This window comes from Aedes aegypti, chromosome 2, assembly GCF_002204515.2.
Source record: "Aedes aegypti strain LVP_AGWG chromosome 2, AaegL5.0 Primary Assembly, whole genome shotgun sequence".
NCBI lineage: Eukaryota > Metazoa > Arthropoda > Insecta > Diptera > Culicidae > Aedes > Aedes aegypti.
This window is the reverse complement of record NC_035108.1, coordinates 173,487,738-173,512,869: the sequence shown is the minus strand read 5'-3', so window position 1 is coordinate 173,512,869 and position 25,132 is coordinate 173,487,738. Positions and strand designations below refer to the sequence as shown.

Sequence of the window (25,132 nt, the reverse complement as noted above, 5' to 3'; positions counted from 1 at the left end):
TCACCTGCATTATGTGCAGATATAATAATGCAACAATACAGTGACGTCGAATGTCAGTTTATTTGACTTTGCAATTCGTATTGCGTACAGATTTGTTCGATTGTAGGATCGACAAATGGAAACAAAAACAAGTACCGTAATCCGGGGTATCTTTGATCAGCGGGGTAACATTGATCGGAATGACCCATCTCGTAAAAAAGTTCGTATCATCATTTATTGATGGAACATTTCCAAATCACGAATGGTGCTTCTCTTTCTTATATTCATAAGCTAATGTAAGTGAGGGTTTTTGCGAAAATTGCGTTTACATTATGCGTAAATTTGTAAACTTTTCGAAACAACGATTTCAATGGGTAAGGATGACATTACCAAAGATTCATGTCTCACATAAGTTCTGCAAACGATATGAGCAAGGAAAATGTGGTTCATACTAAAAATGGCATCGCCAAAAAAATTCCGTTGTCAAAATTTTTATAAGTATGCTCAATTAGGCAATATTAACGAATTACTGTAAAGAATATAGAATTCCCTTAGGAAATTGCCTACCTTTAGGCGTATTCCGTGGTTCGAAGTGTTTTTAATTTGAAAATAACTCAAAAAGTAAGTGACTTGTAAGCGTTTGACCTTCATATTCGGCTTCGGGGGCCATGATTTAAGTAAGTAACGATATTTTCAATATTACCAAACGTTGTTTACATAGGTGATCAATGTTACCCCATATCAGCTAAATCAAAAAATCACTTAAAACATTTTTTTAAACATGCTTAAATCTTTCAAAAAAGAAAATTCAGTATATAGTCACGAGCTATGGGTGGCAGTACTTGTTTTGAAAATACAAAATTTGCAATATTTGCATTTTCAAACGAAATATTTAAGAAATATTCAAAAAATTGATCAATGTTCCCCCGGATTACGGTACTTAATTGGTTCACGAATAAATTTAAACAATGGAACCCTAATGTGAAAAGCATGCCTTCATTCAAATATTCCAATATTTCCCAGTCCCATCGGGGGCATTATTGACAACGTTTCTAGTAAAATTTATTTCTTTTTAGCAATTATCCACGATTTAACTATTAACTACAAGGCTTTGCAAGGAAACGGATCTGGTGTAGTGGTTAGAACACATACCTGGAATCGAACCTCATTCCAGAAGTAGTCACTTATAGGTATAGGTTATAGTGACGACTTTCCTCGAAGAAATGGGGAAATGAAGCCGTTGATGCCAAGATGAACTAGCTCAAGGCTAAAAATCTCGTAAATAAGGAACCTGCTGTGGTTTATTCGAGAGGCAATGAGTTGATTTGCTTTGCGGACACTCTGACATTGTTTATTTAAATCTTGTTTATTAAATTTTGAACTTTGGTTTGTTATATTGTAACGTTGGGACGTTTTTTCTTTTTAAGCAAAATAATTTTGCAATTCAGAGAATTCACCCTTTTATATACGTTTTGCTTTTCGTTTTTCTGGTAGGTTGGCCTTTCAGACTTCCAAACTCCATTTAGGTTACGATCGGGTTGAACGAGTTTAAGGTCTTGTGGTAAAGGGTTTCGTGGGTCAAAAGAAATTTTTGGCGTGAAGTTAGAAGGTTCGTCAAGGTGAGGGAGAAATTTGTAAAGCCGTTCACGAGTCCCCTGAGGGAAAAGTCTCAAAGTAGTCGAGCAAAGTTGAAAACGACCGGTGGTCTCTCGGTTTTCGGGAGTGGCGCCTAAGCCACCGAGTTTAAGTAAAACCTCGTGGAATTTGAACGGTTACAATATAAAGTTAAGATTTTTCAAATATCACACTGAAAACTTGGCTTATTAATATTAAATCAATGTGGCATTTGAATCGCAATCCTACAGTCACCTCTTTACTTCTCGATATCGAAGGGACCATCGAGACAAAGAACAAATTTTTAATGAACACTAGATTGAAAATCACTCAGTTACCAGGAAAATAATAAACAAGCAGACGTCATCTCGCTTTCTGAAATTGTTTTGATTCACTAAAATCTAGTCTAGTTACCTTTGATTATGGTCAGATCGACATAAGGAGAAAAAGTTTGGAACAAAAAATCAACAGGAGAACATCGAGATATGGAGATGTAGAGATAAGGAGGATATCGAGATATGGAGAGAGAAAATGTATGCGTGCTGAAGGGACCGAAGAAATCATCGACATAGGGAGAGATATCGAGATATAGAACATCGAGATGTGGAGAGTCGACTGTATATTATTTGAAAAACACATGGAACGCTTGGGTCTCAAACGTCAGTTTTATACTCTATACTAAGGTTTTATCTCTCTGTTTTGATAAATCCAATATGTAGTGTCTCAAAACAAAACAAAATATATAAAAATATCTTATTTCCTAACGCTACCAAAAGTTTTCATTAAACAACACGTGTTTCTTTCATAACAAACATACAGAAAACGTGCCAAATTCGAGCCATGCAATTCAAACATCTAGTAAATGTTTGGGTTTTCGTGTTAGGCAAACCATCACTCCTAGTCTAAACAAACACTTTAATTAACAGCGCTCAGCTCGGCAACGACAAAAACGTAATTCTCGCCGGTGGAAACCGCACTGATTTATTATACAATTGAGTCAACCAGTGATGAATTCCATCTTTATAGGGTTCTATTAATATTCACCCACCGACAACATTCTTCAAATTCACGCCGGTCACCTTGTTCGTTACAAATGGCTATGCTTAATTTATGATACAACATTTGCAACTGCGGCTTTATCTGCAAGACATAACTGCTCATAGTCCGAACGAGTCGTGATGCATTAAGATCGGCTCCTGCTCTGTGCCAGCAACAATAGAGAAAGGTGGGGCCAAAGTTCGAACTTTGTGAAAACTGTTGGCCGAAACTTCGGCCACACTCGAGCTGTTTGCCCCAATTCACTCTACGCAAGCCTACGGAAGGTAGCGCGTCGTCAACAAAGTTGCATTGCAACCCATTTCCATGTTTCATGCTCGATGGCAGTCTCGTGAATGGGCAATCCGGCAGCCGGCATCAGCAGCGCATCACACATTCGACATGTATTTATGCAAGCGGGAGCTAATAAACATGGTAATAATCAATTAATTTATTACTGTTGCCTTAATTTGTGCGGAAGGAGCGCACTTTTTCTGGCTGGGTTTTCGCGCTCTGTGGATACGTGCGCTGTTCTGCAGAGGAACAGAAGCGAGAGGGGATTTAAGCTTTGATCCTTAAACAAGTCTAGAGAAAAATAAGAGGTGAAACTGCGAAAATTATCGACAGCAAAATTTCCAGTCGTTAATTTTTATGCGATTACATTATTATTCTGACATTAATGTTTATAGCTAACGCCGTTTATGTTACACCTCGCAGTGTCGGACGGCTGTGGCCGACTAGAAGACCCCATCTCTATACTTTGTTCAAGGAACGTTGGTAGACTTAACTCTCCAGTGTGGCTGAATCTCGATCAATATCGACTTGGCATAGCCAGATATAATCATCAGCAGCTTTTTAAGGCAATTGTAGACTTTAACACAACATATTGCGGTATTAATTGTTGAAGTTCATCGTGAAATAATATAGGTAACAGTTGGTAACTCATTGTCCCAAATATTTGAATATTTGCAACCATAAGAGAAGTTTCATTGAAATTTGCAAAATTTTACATCAATACCAAAACTGCATGAATTCAGTACAAAGTTGTGTGTATTTAAGCACAAATGCCGCATGCCAGAAAAGTATTTATTTTATGTAATTCTCTTTTAGTATAATTTCAAATATTACATTCATTTCTTATATCTAGGTGTTCTGTGTTAGGTAACACTATCATCCTTATTTGGTAATTCTAAATTAGGCTATTATTACCATTTTACTATATCATTAGTACTGTACTCAGAAGGAAGCTTTAGAATCATTTTTGAAATTTTATCTTCAATAGATTTTCTGTTGATAAGTAAATAAAGACATTCCATATATTTGTTACATTTGGCTTGATTGAAAACATACTGTGATTTTTGAAAGTTAAATTTGTATCTAGCAGGAGTCCCAGACATTTAACTTCATCTGACAGTTTATTGGAATCCCTCTCATCGTAACAGCATGTCAACTTAAATTTTAAATAGCAAGCTTATTATTTATGTAGAAATATTAAATGTTGAGTCTTGGATACATTAAGAGAGATCTCATATTTTGGAAAGCATGAAGAAAAAATATCCAAACTTTTTTACAATTCACTACAGATGACACGCAGGCTTTGACCTTTAGCGGAGAGGCCTGTGTCATCACCAAACAAAGACTTTTGACATTCCTACATTCCTGAAGTAAGCCAAAAGTGAATATATTATATAAAACCGGTCCCAAAATGCTGCCATAAGGAACACCAGCTCTTACAGGAAGCCTTTTAGCCTTGGAGTTCTGATAATTACCCTGAAGTGTATGATTTGACAGATAATTTGGATGCATGTTGGAAAATTGAAGTTTTTAATTTTACAATCAAGCCTTCATGCCAAACACTGTTCAATGCTTTTTCTATGTCTAAAAGGGCAAGACCAACCCAAGTAACATAAGCACTAATAATAAGCCCTTAATCAGCATCATAGATGCGTACTTGCTTACACACCTTATAACAGCACTTCCGCTGCATAGAAACCCTATTACAGCACCATTAATGCTTCTAAGCCTGATGCATACAGGTATTAAATAAGCACTATATTGGCTTTATATTCGAATACAGGGCATGTTTAAATGCCATCCAGTGTTTTGACAGATATACCACTTGCTTTGTGTTTGCACATAGTGGTAAGAGGGAGTCAAACATAAATCGTCTCACTACTGCAATTGCAGGTTTTTTGACTGGGAAAAGTGATGGTTTAAATTGGTCACTTTTCTTTCCAATACTATTCATCTTATGTGGCCGTAGGAGCAAAGGACCAGGACTTCAACAACTCAACAATACGGGTGTCGCAAGTTCGAGATGCAAAATGAGGAATTTCATCATCATAAAACGAGGATCAAAATGAGGCAATTGCAAGTCCTCAAAAAGATGAAAACTACCAAAACGAATATGTCTGATACGGAGAAGTACTATCTGTATCATTTTATCACATTTTTTGCATACTATTAGAGGTTTCCGTTCTCATTCATTCATTTATTTACCTCGTGTACCAGTTGCTTGGCCGCATACGCAAAAGCTTTCTGGCTGCGTACGCGAAAGCACAAAATATTCGCCATAAAAACCTGGCGAAAACAACTGACGTTTCTTACGTGGTCTTATATAAGCATTAGTGGTGCAGAGAAGCACGGTTATATCTTGGCACTATAATGGCACGCTATTTCGCCTTTTCTGGCATTATAATAGCATTATTTGCGTACATAAAACTGACATGCATCAAATGATTACCCTATATGCGCATATAATGCTGTTACCGTGCCGCATTATCGTGCTTACTGGTTACTTGGGAATACAATAGTCTTTATATTTGCTGGAATAAATCAAATTCGTTACGTGAAAAAATTGAAGAGTGATCGAATGTCTATGGCTAAATCCAAATTGTTTATTGAAAAAAAAAAGAATATTCGGTGATGTGAATCATCATTCTGTTCAAAATGATTTTTTTTTTTTCAAAAATTTTACTGAAAGAGGAGAGCAAGCTGATTGTACGACAGCTAAGATATTTCTGCAGGATTTTTGGTACAACCAGGGTCGTATTTACGGGGGGTTCAAGTGGGTTATGGCGTCAGGGCCCCACAGTTTAAGAACCCCGCAAAATATGACTTGAATCATTATTATTGAACATATAACAATTATTATAAACCGATTATATGGTGCCGACTTCTTAAATCACATCGCAAGATCTGAAACTTTAAGGGTTTCAATTTTAGATTATTGTATAATCCTTTGGCCTAGAATCTAAATATTTGTTTGGCTTTCCTGTAGTGTGCAATACATTTCGCCTATTGTTTTGGATCCGAGGCATTCAGTTTTTGTTTATTTCGAAAAAAATTGTTGGTGCTCTTTTTATATAAATCTATAAATTGGATTGGATCACTGTGGTTTACATATTTCTTGAATTGTTAAGAACAAATTTATTGAGGGTTGCGACTGAAAGTTGAAAACGTAAATTCTTGGTTGTTGGCTATCTCAGTCTTAATCAGCGAACGTTTTAATTTATTTTGCCCGACAAATGGCCGAAACGTCGGGCAAAATAAATTAAAACGTTCGCTGATTAAGACTGAGATAGCCGACAACCAAAAAGTTAAGAACAAATACGTCGAACAGAAAGGATATCCAAGATTAATTTTAAATATTTCAAATAAGTGCGCAAGTGACACTTCGGTCAATTTTGAGACAGGTGTACTTAAATATGGTTGTGCTACTTTCCCCCAAATTTCAGTTCACCGAAGGTCATTTCATCGAATGCCAGTTCCTCGAATAACAATTTCCAGAATACCTCGTTTCCCGGCTAAGTGTTCGACAGTCATGATTGGCATGAATTTAATGCATTTAAGGGAAGTGAAAGAACCGATCATCGGGTTCAGTCGAGAATGACCAAATATCTCCCTCCTTTGATTGCTCATCGTTCCTTCAAGTTTGTTACCATGCTACTGTAGACTATTTTGGTAAGTTTTGAACTGAATCACTTTTCGAGGAAACGGCTCATTTGAGGAATGGCATTTGGGAAACTGGCGTTCGGAGAAATAACCGTCAGGAAAACGACATTCGCGTAGAAGTAGCATAATCCTTAAATATTGTGCTGCTGTCATGCTTTCCCACAGTATTTTAATTGGTTTTACAATCTCAAAAAAAAAAAAAAAAATAATTTTTAGATGATTGACTTGTTTAAAGGCTCTAATACAATTTGTACGGAGTGAAATATTGTTAAAAAATTTCAAAACCGGCCTTCCCAAAGTAGGCTTTTTCAGTTACACCTATTGATACGCTTATGGTCATGAGGAATCTTATAACAATCATGAGTGAATTATGATGAGAATCATGATAGGATTCTGATGAGAATTCTGAAAGAACTCTGATGAAAATCCAGAGTCCTAAATCCTGAAAGGATTCTGTTGAGAATCCTGAGAAGATTCTGATGAGAATCCTGAGGGGATTTCCATGATAATACTGAGAGGATTTTGATGAGAATCCTGAAATGGATTCTGATGAGACTCCTGAGAGGATTCTTATGAGGCTCCTGAGAGGATTATGATGATAATCATGATAGGATTTTGATGAGAAGATCCAGGGAGGATCCTGATAGAATTTTGATGAGAGTCCTGAGAGGACTCTGAAGTGAATCCTACAAGGATCATGAAAAGATTCTGATGGTAATCCAGAGAAGTATTCCCAAAAACACTCAGCAGAGAAGCAGCTTCGGTCTCAGATGAGTCGTAACTCCAAAAAAAAAAAGAATAAGCAATCCCAGAGATCGGACGGCATAAAACTTTGATTTAATTTGTTTAGTGAAGAAGATTGACTGGACTTTGATGATGCTAATTGGAGATTTCGGCTTTCAGTCACGAATTAAGCGTTGATTATTTTAAATCATTGCGAAATATTGAACATAATAAATTACTAAACTCCGATTTGTTTAGTAAGCTATTATGTTCAAAATCGCCATCTTGTGTGAGAATTAGGTACTTTAAATGTCCGTGTATTGAATTCTATGCTCACAAGCGCCGATTAGTAACAGAATTTCGAACAGCAAAGTTTCGTATATTTTAGCACACCACATGAACGATGTCACCATTTGTGGGAGTCATCATAATCCTGAGATATCTGAGATTTGGAAATAAGTGATATGAGATTTTAAACGCTGCCTGGTTCCTAACTCCGTATCTCCGTATAAAATTTTTAACAACATTGAAACATTTATTTTTCTTTTTCCTTCCAACTAGGTCAGACCCTCTAAGGGCTAAGTAGCCCGTCATTCGTTTTGGCAACAATGATGACTTTCCAGCGTGCATTTCAAAGTGATAAAGCTCAATCTTGATAGTTTATATAGACTTGAAAAAGTATCACTGTACGCGCCAACATGCATAAAGTATGCTGATACTTTTTCAGCTGTGTCAGTGCTAAACCAACTGATTTTCTTTGATTTGAAATCGTGAGATGGATTAGCAACAATCATCAACGACACGTACAAATTTCAATGACGGCCTACTTCGCCTTGAGCTTATTTTACTTATGAGCCCTAAAGTTATTAACTTTGAGCTTTCTTTATGAATTGACCAGTTATGCATTTGTATATGCCGTATGATTACAACAAAGATAATCTATGATGTGGGAAACAAGAAAATTCCTAATCCTTGACTGGACTGACTGATTGTACTCATATAAAGTTATTTTTTACACATTTAATTAAACAAATTTTGTTCAGTGCACTGAAACATCTCATACAGAACAGTCACATATAGAAGATAACCTCGGCATTGTCTTCAAGCCAAACAGGTATTGGATACAAGTTCCCATTCGTCTAGCCAGTACTATGCTTCATTCCGAAGATTCCAACGTTCAAGGTGGTAAACTGCTAGCCAATAAGGAGCAGCAGACTGATAGAAAATGGATATTTAATGCAATTAGTCTCAAACCAGTTCGAAAAGTATCGATACGACAAAAATCAGGCTGCCGGTAGCTACCTTTCTGGCCAGACTATGATGTGGCATTATTGCTCAGGAGGGACATTTTTCCCGAGCTCCATTCATGACCGTTCGGCACTGAGCACCACCAGAACAAGCTGCCAGACTATCAACCGGATGGCTAATGATGATTCTGTGCACTAAACGTGGCTGCTGCACAAGCCAATGCCACACTGCACACCGATTGGTGATGCCTTTTAATTGAATCAGTGTACCTTCATGAAATATTAAATTTCTTGCCTTTTCGCTTTTGCGATGACATGACATGGAAGGGAGTCGATTGCCCGTTCATAGAATTTTGTCTGTCAATGCAGTATCCGATGTTTCACTTCAGGTAAAGTGATGCTTCGAACCAAGCTCGGTTGGACCGCGAATAAAAATTGATAAGCGGTGTTCTTTTTTTGTGTATCATTCTGGAAACTTTGAGCGGTGATTTTACAGAGATATGTCGTTTTCTTTGTAGCTAGGTATTATTCAAATCATAACAAAATGGTGAAAAACCTACGAAAATTTTGAATTTGGTAACAAAAAAGCTTGTTTTGTGGATCTAACATTTTATGCAATCACGAAAAACTCCGTTTTAGCTTGATTATTTACAAAAGGACAAACAAACATTTCAAGAGAACCCACGTGAGCATACATCCTTATTCTTCCTGGCATTACGTCATCATTGTGGCACTTCCACAGTTATGAACTGAGAGTTTTGTTTGCCAAAGTTTGCCATTTTTGCATTCGTTTGTCGTGTGGAAAGTACGATGATACTTTATGCCCAGGGAAGTCAATGGAATTTCCATACCGAAAGGTCCTAAATCGACCAGGAATCGAACCCAGACACCTTCACTTGGCTAAGGAAGGCCTAGTACATCCATGTGTAGTATAATTTCAGTGTTTTTCAATCGCGAAGTTTATGATACAGTAGCATCAAGGAACGTCACAAATTTTCGCGTTCACATCATACCCGATCATCCAGTGTAACAATTTCTTTATAGATCTTTGTCCAGCGATGGCGATCGTCTTCGATTAAAAACGAATCGATATCGATCGCTATCAACAATCACTGACTGGTTGATCGGGTATAGATCTATATTCTATATATTGAAGGACAGAACAGGTAAGATGGCGCATGCAGTACCGGACTCTATCTAAGGAGATCCTCAAATCAATTCCTGCGCTGTTCTATCCAGTAATAACGCTGCAGGCATCCTTCAAATGGTTTTCCGAAGATTTTCGCCAAGAATATTTCAGGAATTCTTTTTGAATTTTATCTCAAAGTTTCTGTTGAGATTCCTCTATTTTTTTATAAATTTCTATGAACTTGAAATTCTACTTGTTAAGGTTTATGAAGATTTACTTGAATAAGCACAAGAAATTACTTTATGAGTTCTAGAGGAAATAAAATGAATATTCATCAATATCTTTATGAACATACCCAATTTTTTAGGATTTCGCAAAGCATTCTTGTAAAAAATCCATAAATCTGCTCCAGAACTTTTGAATTACCTTAGGACTTTTCCTTTTTTTACATTACCTTAGGACTCCACCGAAAACTACATTAGTAATCTCAGATCCAGATCCCAGATCATAGATTTTTCAAATCAAAAATTTAATCAAGTGTACGTCTACCGATAGCTCTAAACCAGAATATCAACAAGTTATTTCCTCAGTGGCTTGATTTATGATATCTCTAAGCAAACTAGCAGTTATTATTTCAGAATTTTATTTCGAGATGTCAACATGTATCTATCGAAGAACCCCTTAAATCATTTCATAGAACTTCTTCAAAAATTATTCCAGAAATCTTTTCTTCTACGTGTCTATTTGTAACGTATCCTTCGACGAGTTCCTAAATGATTGTTTGTGAAATTCTGAAAAATAGTATAGTATAATTTCGTAGGGAAATCACAGATTCAATTTCAGAAAAAAATATCTTAATTTGTAATAAGACAACGTTGAAATTGACAATAAAACATGTTTGAAGCAAAAAGCCTTTTAATTTGTGTTACAAATTTGAATATTATTCCTTTTTTTAAATACACCGACACGTTAATGCTTTCAGTGCACGATTTGCCCTTTGGAGGAAGCACCACACTAAACAACGGACTAGCATGCAACTCCCAGTGGTACAGTCGAAATACGTTCCAGACGAAAAGTTTTCCGGACTGAATCGAGAATCTAACCCATACTCCTTGACTAAATGCTTGGTAACACTCACTGCAAGGCCACGAAGCCTTTTTTGGAAAACAAAACTGCTTACAAGGGCTTAAGGTGAAGATGAATCGAAGCCAAACCTCAAATTTTCAAGAGCACAAATCTGAAGAACCAAACGTCCGTTTAAGCTGAAAACTTAATCGATTGGTCACTAGCTGGGTGGGACCAATCGATTAGGTTTTCAGCTTGAACCGATGTTTGGATTACCAGATTTGTGCTCTTGAAAATTTGAGCTTTGGCTTCGATTCATCTCCACCTTAAGGCCAATACAAATTACACTTTAACTTTGTAACATCCCCCTTCTCCCCTTTTTGACACTGTCTTCAGCCATTTAGCTGCAAAGACTCTAACTTTACACTAGACAACGGACAAGCATGCTCCAGTGGTGCAGCTGAGAAACGTTCCTGACGAAAAATTTCAATGGCTGAAGCGGGAATCGAACCCGCACCCCATGACACGATGCGCTGATATGCCTGACGACACTTAACCGTACGGCCACGAGGCTCACAATTTTGGAAGGCACTCAGGACAATATTTATCAACATCAACCCCCCCTCCAGTATCATCTAGTCCCTCTCACCAGATTTTAAATCATAATAAAAATAATAACATGATTCTAACGTGAAGAAACATCTCCTGACACAATTTACACGACTGTAATCTCTTCAGTAGTTACAGTCTTCTATTTTGTACAATAGTGGAAAAACCTCGCTATTCGCAGTATCAACGCACTGTGTTGGATTTTGTCAAATGCATGCGCTTTTTGAACATCGCCCAAACCGTTGATTTTAGCGATATAGTTTGTTCGGAGAAGTTTCTTAGTATATTAAAGCGCATCTTTTGGGGCGGTTCATTTATTACGTAAAGGGTTATGGGGGGATGGAGGTATTTGATATGTCAGCTGAAATTGACCCTTTGGAATTTTTGAAATTTCTTGAAGGTTGTTCTATATAAATTGCAGTTTCTGTACTAAATCATAACCAAATTTTTCTCGTTCGGTCTCATTCGAAAGAATATACCTTAGGCTTTGTTTTGAAGATGTTTCGAACCATATTTGACTTGTCTACCATTTTAGAATGTCAAGAAGTCATAATATAGAGCTCTTTCGAAAATAGGGCATTTTACCAAAGGTGGTGCAAGATATCTAGGAAACGCCCTAAAATGATCATTAACCCCTCAATGTGTGGCTAGTGTTACATAGTATTCGATGTACTATGGCTTCACTTGCACTTTTTTTGCGCCAAGACTACAAAAAAATATTATTTTAGTTACAGTGCGAATCAGACCATTAGACCATCATACTTGTTATAAATTTCGCATATTTTACCATTATGAGCTCCCGAATAGATTCAGAAACCACCTCGAGTTTGCCCACGATATTCAACATCAAATTGATAACCGAATCATGACGTTTCATTTGATTCTGATCTGGATACGGAATTCATTGATTGAATTAAACAAAGAAGCTATTTTAAGCTAATTCTGTCAAATGTACCGTATATATCGATTTTCCTTTTCAGCAAATATTTCTATCAAATTACTTCTAAAAATCATGTTTTTTCAAATTACTTCTAAAAATCAACATTTTTGAACGTTTTAAGTGAGAATTGAACTTTTGGCCAGCATTTGTATGGTGTGCGGCCACTGTGCATGGAGGGAGGGGGTAAAAAACCGCCAAAATTGTCTTACGTTGTTAATAGACCGCCCCTTGATGCAAAAATTTTGTGATCAACTTAGCAGTGAGACAGAAAAACTATTTTATTAAAGTTGTATAATTGTCCATTTGAATCAACCTTGTCGAAGACGCGATGTTTCTATCTCTCATATTTTTTGAGATATATGCCGTTGCATGTGAATGACTCCTAAAAATCTTCCATGATTTTTGACATTTTTTGTGTTTTCTTCAAAGCTATTTGTCATGTAAAAACCCGTGTTTTTGCTGAACATATCATCACGTTATCTCTTGAGAGTGCTTCGTGAAGCCCAAGCAGGACAGTTCGGTTTTGCGTCGTCGGATAGATTTTGCTCACGGTTTCGTGCGTGTTTTCGTCTCCGAAGATTTTTTTTCTGTTTTGGAGCGTCTTGCTGTGTAGGTATTTGGGAAGGCACAAGCAAGACGGTTTGTTTTCGGGACGCCAAGAAGTTTTGCTGTCAGTGTCAGTTTTGTGTTCAGTCGAGGATGGATTACCAACTGGTGAGTTCGTTTCATGCTTGTGATAACACATATTTTCTTGAAAGCGTAACTTTTAAGTTATATTAAAACAAACTTTGTATGGTTCGTCACTATAAGTGTCGGCTTTATGCTTTTTTCTTATACAATTTCAATATACATATATTTTTCTCTTTTTGACATTATTAAAAATTATCTTTTGAATTGTTTGACATTGTGAATGTTGACGTATTTTTTAAAACTTCTACCATATCGAGACAAAATGCACAGTAATACTCAAATGTAATTTTCAAATAAACTATGTATAGTTCGTCACTACAAGTGTCGGCATTATTCCTGTTTCATATAATTTAAAATATATGCATGTAATTTTCAGTTTTCGTCATTAATAAAAACATCTTTTGAATTGTTCGACATTATAGATGTTGACGTATTTTTGAAAGCTTCTACCAAAAACTTCTCGAGACAAAAATACAAAACTAGCTTTAAATATAAGTCGTACATTTCCCCCTTGTCAATGGATCGCATCACCGACCAGAGGTCGGTCCCTCACTAATAAACACCCTTCCCGTGGTGATTGTGGAGATGCAGAGGTATTCTCGGTCTCTAGAAGCAACAATCATTACACCCTAACATTCCTTCCCCATCCCAACTGACTGTAAGGACTTGGCCGGCGCCGTTATTGATCAATAATATTAGATCTGCTAAAATTGCACTACGAGAGTAAGCGGAAATTCCCATCCCTTATTCATTTGGATCGTAGTGCAATTCTTACCAGTTCCGATCAATCACGGAGTAGCAACCATTGACATGTACAGTCAGTCTATGCTATGCTAACATATCATCACGTTGTCTTTTGAAGTAACAAAGTTATTTGTGAGTTACTCTTTTCTCATCTAAAATATCTAACAACTTTGTGTACATTTTGTAAAAAAATCGTAACTTAGCATGAAATCGACAAAAAAAACACAGTGCAACATAGCGATTCTGACCTGGATGAGTTTCTCGATAACTGAAAGATTAACCGTCCGACTAGAAATTCGGTTCCGAAAATTAGTATTTTCTTTAAAATGCAAACAATACTGCTGTTATGATTGTAGCATATTTACTGCAGAAGGATAGCAGAAATTTAACATGGTGTGAAAAAAGGCAACAATATCTACCATAGTTTTCACATATTTTAGGGAATTTTGCATAAATAAACCCTAAAGTACATTTCCCCAAGAACATTTATTATATCAAAATAAAAAATAAAAATGAAAACAAAAATTGTTATACTAATTTTCACAGATTTGCATAACATTTTTTGAAGACACTCTTTGATATTCCTTGAGAAATTTTAATATAATACAAGATCTTAAGAAATATCAAAGGGTGCCTACAGAATTTTTGCAACAAATCTCTTGAAAATTTGTCAAATTGTACTGTGCGTTTTGATTATTCTTTCAAAGTTAATTCCTCCCGAAAGACAACCATGTCTATTTTTAACCACACATTTATTCCGGAATATGTTTCCGGATTAAAAAAAGTTGTTTTCAAAAGTTCGAAGTTTTATCTCGCCATTCCTCGAAAAAATCATTGATCTTGTCAAAACTTATTCTGAGATATTTCTTCGAAAGTTCTGCTAGAAATTCCTATGAGAATTCATTCAAATAGTTTCACAAAAAAAGTAAGAGACACGAGTAGGGGAAGTGGTGGCAAAATGAACACCGTGCCTTTTACCGAGAAAAAACAAATTTGATTTAATTTTTACTACGCACGAACAATATAGAGCATAAACTGGAGTGTTCGAGTTGATACGGAGGTCAATTGAAGTGAAAATATCAACGAATAATAAGATTTTAGAAAGTTACGTTTGAAAATTAGAACTGACGTAACTTTTAGCTCGGGAGTCTTCAGGTTTTTCAGTGATGTGAATATCGTCATGATATGATGTCAAATCTGATACCTTCAGAGTTCTTTTTGAATGGGTCACAATTATTAATGAATATATTTTCGGGGATGCAATGAAAGTTTTCAAAATTATTTGTTTTACTCACGTTGTTTGATTGATGTTCATTTTACCACCAACAGCTGCTCATTTTACCCACATAGTGCGGGTAAAATGAACATTTGCATCGTTTTTTGCTAGCGATAAAAATATGTGAAAATTTATCTATTTCAGTCTGAATTCGTGTCGCTGCTGTTGATAACATCCCTAATATTGATGTTGTGCGATAGAACTATACAAATTCCTCGTTTTTCTATCAGAAACAAGATGATATCCTTAAGGTGTTCATTTTACCACCCCTTCCACTAAAAGTTAACCGTCACGAACTTATGAAAGATAACTACTGATAAAAATCCAATCAATTTTCAAACTATTAGTTGCATGTCAATTCTGACCTATTATGGAAATTGTGTGTTATTATTTGGTTGGTTTGGTTAACACTTCAACACCGATAGAATCGGTCAATGGAAGAAGCCTGAGCGGTAACTCTTGCTCCTCAAACACATATTCCGGTTGAACGTTAGGTCCACGCATGATCCACTAAGATTGATTGCTTTGGTGAGTTCCGAAGCCAGTTTGAGGTACTTCTCGATGAAGTCCACGAACTCCATGTTCTCCTCATTGCTCAAATCGATGTTAAAGTTGCCAGTCACGATGATTGGCATGATCTCCTTTTGATACTCGAAGAAGTTCCGCACCATGAAGAAATTCCTGCAGGAAGTGAGTGGCCTAACTGAACGATTTTTTTTTTGACGTAGAACTACGTCTTTCTTCTCTATACAGGAGTGAAATTGGAATTTCAAAACCAAGAGCGTTACGTTGGCATGAAATATAAATAGGGATGCTAGAGAAAAGTTGACGTCATTTGCTTTTCACCTCTCCGATTGGCTCGCATCTCAACAGGCAACAGATTGGCTTTCTCTGACCGGGCGTGCTTCTCAGGCACAGACATCGATAGTGAAGGACGCCCCCGTTTGTCTTGCTTCGCTCAAATCAAACTGTCGAGCGAGCGAGAGAAGATGCCGTCCGAAGCTAAAGCCATCACCGCTGCCGCCACCAAGAAAAGGAAGAGGAAGCAGCCCACAGGAGAATTTGCGGTCGAGATGTGAACACGGTCGGGCGAGTCATTCTCGCTTTGTGGTTCACCGCTCGTTTGCGTTCACCCAGCCATCGTCATCGCCACCGCAAATTTCATCGGCCGAGGAGCTGTTGACCCGCGCTTCAAGATTTGGACTTGTGTTCAAATCAGCAAGATTTCAAGAGAGAGCAAAGTTTCCAGATTTTGACTTAAGCCCGGTGATCCACTACCCGTTGCTGTTGTGCGCCATCCACGCCAGGAAACATTTAGCTGTTTCATCGTATAAGCAAATAACTTGCTCAAATTTATACATTTGAGTTGAGGATTCCCCGTTTGACCATGACAATCAACTGATAACATCCCGCAGTGTTATTTATCTGAAAGAGCTTCGAAGCTAACAATGCAATTGGCCCTTTTCAGGGCCATCAAATAAGTGAAAAAGTATTTAAAGAAAAATATTTCCGACTTTATTTATGACTTCTTATATTTCTAAATAAATTTCACAGCTTCATACAAAATTTCATTTGTCATGAAATAATTATGACTCAACAATTTGAGACTGTATTCGCGGGCGCTGCTATAGTGCCGTCGGGGTGAGTGCTCAACATTTCACAACGATTGTAAAATAGAGTGGCACTTCCAACAGCGTCTTTGATGTCAGCGTCATATTTTATAGGAACACTTTGATAAGAAAAATTATCACATGTTACAAAATTGCGACACATTCAAAATGCTTTTGAAAAGATATTCACATTGAACAATTGTAATAATTTTGGCACCCATGGATCAGAAATTTACCTTCATAATAAAGAAAACTATTGATTATCAATAGCTCGTATTGAATACTTAGTTAATTTCAACCCTTCCAACGGGTCATGTTCGACCAATTTCTCACGCTTTAGCATTCTCCGCAATTTTAAAGTATTTCTAAGCCCAACACATTATTGGCACATACCCATTTCCCAAATTGGTCGATCAAAAAGCGAAGAGCACAAAAGGGAGGAGCATCATCAGCTATTCTAAGATTATAAAACATGCTGCCTTCGTCAGATTCAGTATCATTCCATTTCCGCTTTCGAGCTGGTAAGAGCTCCTCCGAACTTGATTAGCGAGAAGTACCTACCTCGCTGCTAGAAACCAACTGAGCTGTTAACCTACAAGCTGTCAATACAGCATCTGGTTTGTGAAATTCAAGATTAAATTATTGAGCTACGTTTCCAGATTTCAACTTAATCCCTGTGATCCGCTACCCTGCTGCTGTTGTGCCCCCATGAAATATACTGCTGGTTTGTCGTTTAAACAGAGAATTTACTACATATACACTTTTGTTGGGGTTTCCCTGTTTAACCATGGCAATTAACTGATAACATCCCGTAGTGCTATTCATCTGTGACAGCATAAAAGCTCAATCGGCCCTTTTGAAATCCAACAAACGTTCTTAAAAGGGTTTACAGAATAACATTTCCTGATATATCTATCATGATCTAAATCTAGCGGTATTGTACAAAACTTGATTTGGTTCAGAAAAAATAATCCCACATAATCTCATGAAATTTGAGAATTTACTCGTGGACGCCGCTGCAGTGCCGTCGGACCGTAATAATATCACAGTACTCAGCATTGTATGGTATTTCTAACAGCATCGTTGATTTATCAAATAATGGGGGAACACTTCCTAAATTCTTAAGTACGGAAATTGGGAAATGTATTAAAATTGCAACAAATTTTTAATACTGTTCACTAAACTGATTCTTGACCAGTTGTAATAAGCATCTATTGATCTGAAATTTTTCTACTTGTTAGTTTCAATGAAGAAATGCATTGCAAATGTCATATTATATTAAGCAAAGCATTCATATTAACGCTTGTACTGTAAACTATTGAAATAATGTACAATTGTCCATCCGAACACGTCCATGAATTTTCAAAGACATGTAAATCCCTACCCAAGACATCAACTTCATATACCTTATGTCTCAGATTGGTCGATCAGAAGAAGACAAGAATACGAAAGGGAGGAACATCGTCTTCTATTCAAATTGTGTGAAAAATACTACTTTCGACTGATTCGGTTCATATCATTCAAACTTTCGAGCTAGTAAGAGCTCCTCGTGATGATCGCAGCATCGCTACAGTCAAGACACAATCTCGTTAGGTACCACTACAAGAAGCCTCATGATCGGCTGATCCGAAAAGCTGCCAATCTTCGGGTATGTGGAATCGCTCAAGATTGAGCTACGTTTCTAGATTTCGACTTAATCCCTGTGGTTGTCATATAGCCTATTTCACAGATCATCAAGTGAAGAAGTAGGCTAAAGAGGAAATAAGCTATATGAAATTGATGTCTTGGCAAGGTTATGTCTTATGCTGTTATTGCATCCCGACGGCACTGCAGCAGCGTCCTCGGAAACATCCTCAAATTATCGTCGATTATTCGTAATAAATCAGATATTGTAGCATCATACATACGAGATGAATTAAGAGATTATAGCAAGTATGTAATTTACACATTAGGAAATATTACACAAATAACTCTTTAGTACACCTTTGTTGGCCCTGAAAAAAAAAAAAACGATTGAATTGTTTAATTCGAGTCACACAGACACATTTTGACGACGCACTGGTTGAAATCCTCGCCCGATGAGGTTTGCGTTGGCGGTTTCTTCGGGGTCTTCTTCATTACGGCGGTCTTTGAAACATGGTGGGGTTTTGCTTAGGAACTGCCTTCTTTTGCTCTTCCTTTCTCCAGCACCTCTATTTATAGATATGATTGAAATCAACGTTCTCTTTTAAAACAGTTATTAAACTATTTGGACAGGTATGTAGAATTCTATAAGTAAACGACATGAGCCCTTTACGCCTTGTCTTTTGATTGAGGTGCTAATCGAGGAATTTCGTTAAGTCAGCAAAAAGTTTTATGGTTTAAAATATTTCATGCCAACGCTCTTGGTTGGCCAAACCAAATGAAAGATCTCCCTTAAAACCATAACGTAATTGAAAACTCACAATCGCAGCACCTATCATCTTTCATCAAACATCCTATCATCTGCAAAAAGCTACCGCACTGTTGATAGAGTCTGACCCAGAATTGATCGAAGTTATGTCCATAGTAGTTCTACGTCAACCCCGCGGTAATGTAACAGACATTACCCACCTCAATTTTTTTGGAGGATACCAACCTGTTCGCGATCCACGCCAAGAGTGTCAGTCGTGCGATCCACACCAAGCTTGTCAGGATTCAGGGAGATCATATTCATTTTGTAGAGTCTTTAAAAAAATAACAATAATCGCATTTACAAGTGATCAATTTCACCCCGAAATGGGATTCCCCGATTTTTTTTATATAAGGGATGATTTTTAGCACTAAAAAACCAAATATGTCAGAAACCGTCGTACTTGCTTTCCTGCATTCAGTTGTTTGGCATTTTCAACATTATTGAAAACAGACAAGAAAAACTGTGATAAATGATAAATTTCACCCGAAATTACGGTACACGTAAACTTCAAACGTTAAAACCTTATAACAGCTAGAAAAATGTGCTTTTCTATGGAAAATAAGACATGCCTCGATATTTACCCATTTACCAATAGTATAGTCATGAAAATCAATAGTGTTCGTATGTTATCAACAGTCAAAATCTAACCACTTTTCGTAACGCGAGCGATTTTCGTTTTTCAAACTTGTACCTCAGTATGTTGCCGTAAGACGTTATTCAACGTCAAAAAGTCAACGTCAACGTGTAAACGAAGACGGGGTAGGGTCGGTGTTCCCTTAGTGGACAGTCCCCTATAGTCGCACTAGTGACTTTTTACAGCCGTTTTGCTATAAATCTTTTCAAAACATTTTTTGACATGAAGGTCAGGACCTATTTATCTAAGTACCATTGATTTACATCTTGATTTTGCTAAAAAAATGATCGAAAAAATTATTTTTGCTTAAAATTTGAGCTCCCTTGCGTCTATAGTAAACCTATTGTTCCTATAGTAGCACTACTGAGAGAAACTATTTTTGATTATATGAAATAGTTGATGAATTAATAACTTTTTTACATAAAACGAAAGCTTTAGATCAACACTTTGTAGGAAAAATATAAAAGTTTTGGAAATATACGGTTTTGATAAGTATTTTGCCAACGCCGTAATACTAGTGCTACTATAGGAACAGAAACTAGAAATAGTGCTACTATAGGCACATGTATTCCTATAGTGGCACACGCGATAATAAATACAAACATTTGAGTTTCGTAGTTTTTATATTTTTCCCACAAAAACAGGATAAAAAGCTATCGGATGATGTAAAAATAATGATGCCAGCATTATTTTTCGATTTTATATGAATTTTTGTTCTTAGCTATGCGGCTATTGGTACATCGACCCTATGTAAATAAATAAATAATAAATGACTCATTGCGAGTCAATTTCCGCAAGTGATTTTAAAGCATCAACAGTGCATTCAAAATGCAAATAAGCAGCTATGAAAGTATATTTACCAAGCTACCCAAGTAATCAAATAGCAGTTTAATTTGCCCTCCGTGCTAATTTAGGGCTTTAAAAGAGCTAACATGTCATATATTAGCCATATAACGGCCTTATAAGCCAAAACGGGGGAAAAAGTGGGCTAGTACATCAAAAGATACACCAAAATATTGAAAATCTTTGGTTTTAAATGACGAAAATAATAGATGTTTTATTCGCCTATGAATGGTTATTCTAACTCCCCCACATGCCCCATCATTACGATAAACAAAAAAGGTTGGATCTCTTCTGAGTTTGGATGCAGGTTTTAAATAAGTGTTGGTAATATCTGCATTATGTATTTTATTAGATGTTAGAAATTTAAACAGCTCGTCCGCTTTACCATTCAGAGAACGAGCATTCCAATTTAAAAATTTTAAAAATTATTTGGATCCATTAGAGAAACGTACTGCGATAATAATTTTATTAGTAAATTTTACACCAACTTGGACTGCTTCAATCATAATGGTGGTTTGAACATTGCATCAATCATTCGATTCAATTGTTCAGTTAGAAAATCAAAATCAGGGGAAGAAATTTTACTAAAACGTTTTCTGATGATTTTTAAGTGGGATTATCCGTTAATGAAGAGACGAAATAAGAGTTGCCAGCGACGGCACGGGTTTTTCCATATGACTAGAACGGCTATCCATTTGAAGATGGCATACCTTTAGCTTGTCTATAAGGGTGACCAAGCAAAAGTAATGCCGTGGAAGTATTGATAGGAAAATATTTTTGAATCGTAGATAGCATACCGATAGAAATACCTAGTTAATTCAGCGTCTTCCGTCAGATAATTGCTGTAACTTGCTTCACAGAAATAAAACTCGTTGTCGTGATTGCAGCCAACAGCATCTTGCGCGAAACAGGTCTTCTTCGTTGCAGCCTGAACACATGACCAGATGGATGGGGGGTCACTATGAAAAATACACCGGCCACAAATCATCCTGTGCTCCCTCTCTGCGAGATCCTGTGGTTCCGTTCTACGTGAAAATGTGGTTACTGCTATAAGAGAGACAGAACATAAAAAAAAACCTGCGGGTCGATTTGCTGCGCTGCGGTACATGAGGAATGCACAAAAATGCATTAAAATTAATTGCAAGGATATTTTACTGCAATGTTTCATGTGCACGTCGGACAGGGTGGAAGTGAAGTATGACTTTACCGCATGCGTTGCAGATACCGAAGAATCAAGTGCTTTGGAAGTTCCTTCGAGAATCCGCCCTCTACAACCCTGGGACCTGCAGTACCGCCAATCAACCTGACTGACATGTCTGACCCCGGGTCTGCTGGTACGACTTTTTTTCGTTACTCGCCAACCCTGACATTCTAGCCCGCATATGCGTCCATGTAAGAACTTATCCTCTTATGAGGCTTGCCAAAGAGTCCGTCAGAGCAATTGCGCGTGAGCTCCGTAAAAAATACGTGAATATTCATACTTGTGCGCTTCCTCTTCACGTGGATCGCCGTCTTCGTCACTGCCCCGTCGACGTTGTTGTTAGTTAACCGGATCGTATCTCGACTTACATGATCTTTAATTTCTGTCTGGTTTGATACATGGTGCTGTCCTGCTCGAACATGTTACCTTGCCTTCTTCCAGCCGTCATCCAACCTTTAGCGGACACTGTCTGCTCTCCTATCTGTGGTAAGGGTAAGGGATATGTATTTCTTTCATGTCGATATGAAATGAAACGATAGACAGAAGTTCGAGCATTGGCAATGCCGAATTAGACGAAATAAGCAAATGTTTCGCAAAACTCTTTAAGAAGTAAATAAGATAAAACCGTTGACGCATTCTAAAGCCATGTATATGAAAAAAAAAGATAAATGAGGGTAAAAATATCATGAATGACTAGCTTCCAATATAGTTTCCTAATTTAGGGTATGTATTGATTTTCCTTTTACCGATATTGATATTCCTTGACTTTAAGCCTTTTTGTTGATATTTCCATTATCACATGTCCTTTATTGATTACATTGTTAAAAATTTAGATGCACGGAATTATCATTTTTTTTTTTGTTTGCAGCAAGCAGCAAATCACCTTTTAAGTACAATTTTGAAAAATAGTCAAAGATATAACGAAGGCTTAATAGATTCTGGCCAACAAATTTTGGGTAGAATGTTATAAAATCGTTTTATTTCATTAGTTACCGAATTCTTCCGACGATTTTTTTTTTTACATTTGACCGAAACAAAATCAGATATAAAAAAAATATCTCATTGGATTCCGTGAAATTCCGCATTATTTCCGGGAATCATTCGAAATATCGCATCCCCTCAGTGAACAGCAATCGCGCTTTCCTGGGCAGACACGATTAATGACGAAATTCAATTCTACAATGTAAAATTTCCAAGCGTCTTATTCCCATTCCTCTCGTGGCCACGCTTCCTTTCGGGAGGATCCGTTTTTCGGGTTCTGGCCGACTGTTTTCTGGCACTTGGCGGTGGATCTTTTTGGGATCCTCACTTAGGTTCGATGCAGCAACGAGAAGAAGGCAAAAAATAAGAGCTGTAATTTGAACTGTCTCGTGGGGAAACAATTTCTCTTCGTTTGTTACCATCGTCGCCGTCGTCGTCTTTGCTGCGCGGTCTGGTTATGCCGCTGAACTTCGGAGCCGCCTTTTTTCGGAGTTCGGTACCGCTGGTCGTTTCCCATGGCAGCAATTGATTTTTAGAGGTAGTAATTTTCAACTGGATGCATACATTGTCTTCGGCTCTTGGACGTGGAGCGGCTCCCAGAGCAAATCGACATGTAAATGATTCTAGGTTTTGTTTGCTAAAGGTTCCACGGTAATTGAAAATAATCGTGAAATTTTACATTGTTGTTACCGACGTTAAATTGGTCCCTTCGATGAAATTATTGAGTGGTGTGCACCTTTCGGGATAGTTTTAGTAGGGCAAGTATAAAAAACTTCGGTGGAGTAAAATAATTGACAAACAATTCCACGAAATGTTAGCGATAGGAAGTAGATAGTTTTACTCATTCTATCCATCTCCCTTAAATGATCCCACCCAACCCAAAATGCATACAATATTGGGTATATAATCGAGGAATACAATCCATCATGAGTAGATTTTTTTTTTGGGCAGTAGATTGAAACGGTCGTCAAAACGATGTCGTCTCGTCGAATTATTTCACCGATAAATTTAAAGTATAATTTATGCGAGTTACTACGAAACTGCAAGAATGTTCAATTGGCATCCATCCCGAAATCAATGTTGAGTTTTGACGACTTATGCCATATAGAAAGTTTAGGATGCGTTTCACACCATATCACAACACCTTCAAATTCCAGTCGATGTATGACGATATGTGTTTAATAGTGTTATTTGGGCTCGTAATAAAACACAAGCTATCATCTTTGGTGTATTTTCACATAATTCTACTACTATTAGAACGAAAGAGATCTCAGAAACTTAAACAATCATTGAAGATGTTCTCCAGAAATTCAATTTACATTTTGAGTGGAACTTTTTTTTCTTATGTTGGGTGTATTTTCACAGCAACCATTTGATCTTTCAGTAAAGTTAATATTTATAAAAACCATGACTGAAACTACATTATTGAATCAGGGTATAATAATAGGTAACTCCGTGAGATTCTCAAAAAATTTCTAACGAATGTCTCTCCAAATTGTATTGAAAAATCTGTCGGCTTCAAGAAAAGATCTTTGCCCGGTTCTTCCAAAACCTTCGATTGTTTTTTTAAATTTCTAACGAGATCCTTAACGAATTATCACGAGAAGCTTCTTTGTGATAATTCTAAAAAGATTCTAAGCAGATTCTTTTTTGTGAAATCATGATTAAAAAAAACGCAACTGCATTTCCTAGCATGATCTTTAATAAATCTCTGAAGTGGATTTCTAATGTTTTTGAAATTCTATGGAATATACTTTTGACATTCTTAGACTGAAAAAATCCTGAAGCTCGTAGACACAAAATTCAATTTAGACAAATTGAGATGTAAAATTGTGAAAAATAATGGAATCGTTTTGGTGGGCTTCGATCCCATGACTCCCAATACGCTAGGCTGGACGCGTTAATCAACTACGCCACAGAACGTGTAACGATTCTGCAACGCAATCGGTAAACCTGAAACCAAAGTCCATTACGACCCCACATTCTCTTTCACAACTCTACATCTCCTTCGGCTCTCTTACATGCCCAATTAGACTCTCCTAAGCGTGCAGGAAGACGGAAGACAAGTATGTAATGGCACCAGGCTTTGCAGAATTCGTTCTCATTTGATTTTGAAACACGATCAATGCAAGCGAAGAAATATATCCCATCCATATCGGTCCATGATTGGCAACACGCTAAACTTCATCCGCTCAAAAATGAATGCCGAGTACACAAAATCGGCCTCTCTTCATGCAGCACAGATTCTGTGCCAAGGGGGCTGTATACAGTTTTATGCAAACGGTGGTAAACAAACCGAATGAGTGAAATGCGCACAGAGGAGGAACGCTTGGAATGCGGAATTTCGCTTCCATTTTTGTTTTGTTTTGTTTCTGAAAACATGAAAAAACATTTCAATTTAAAAGTTTTCCAGAGATTTTTTCA

The 25,132-nt window shown here is 37.0% G+C and overlaps 1 protein-coding gene across 2 annotated transcripts in view; it reads right to left on the bottom strand.

The window, feature by feature from the left end:
• Positions 1-25,132, bottom strand: part of LOC5566015 (serine-rich adhesin for platelets) — a 552,340-nt gene that overhangs the window by 470,713 nt on the left and 56,495 nt on the right. The window lies entirely within an intron of this gene.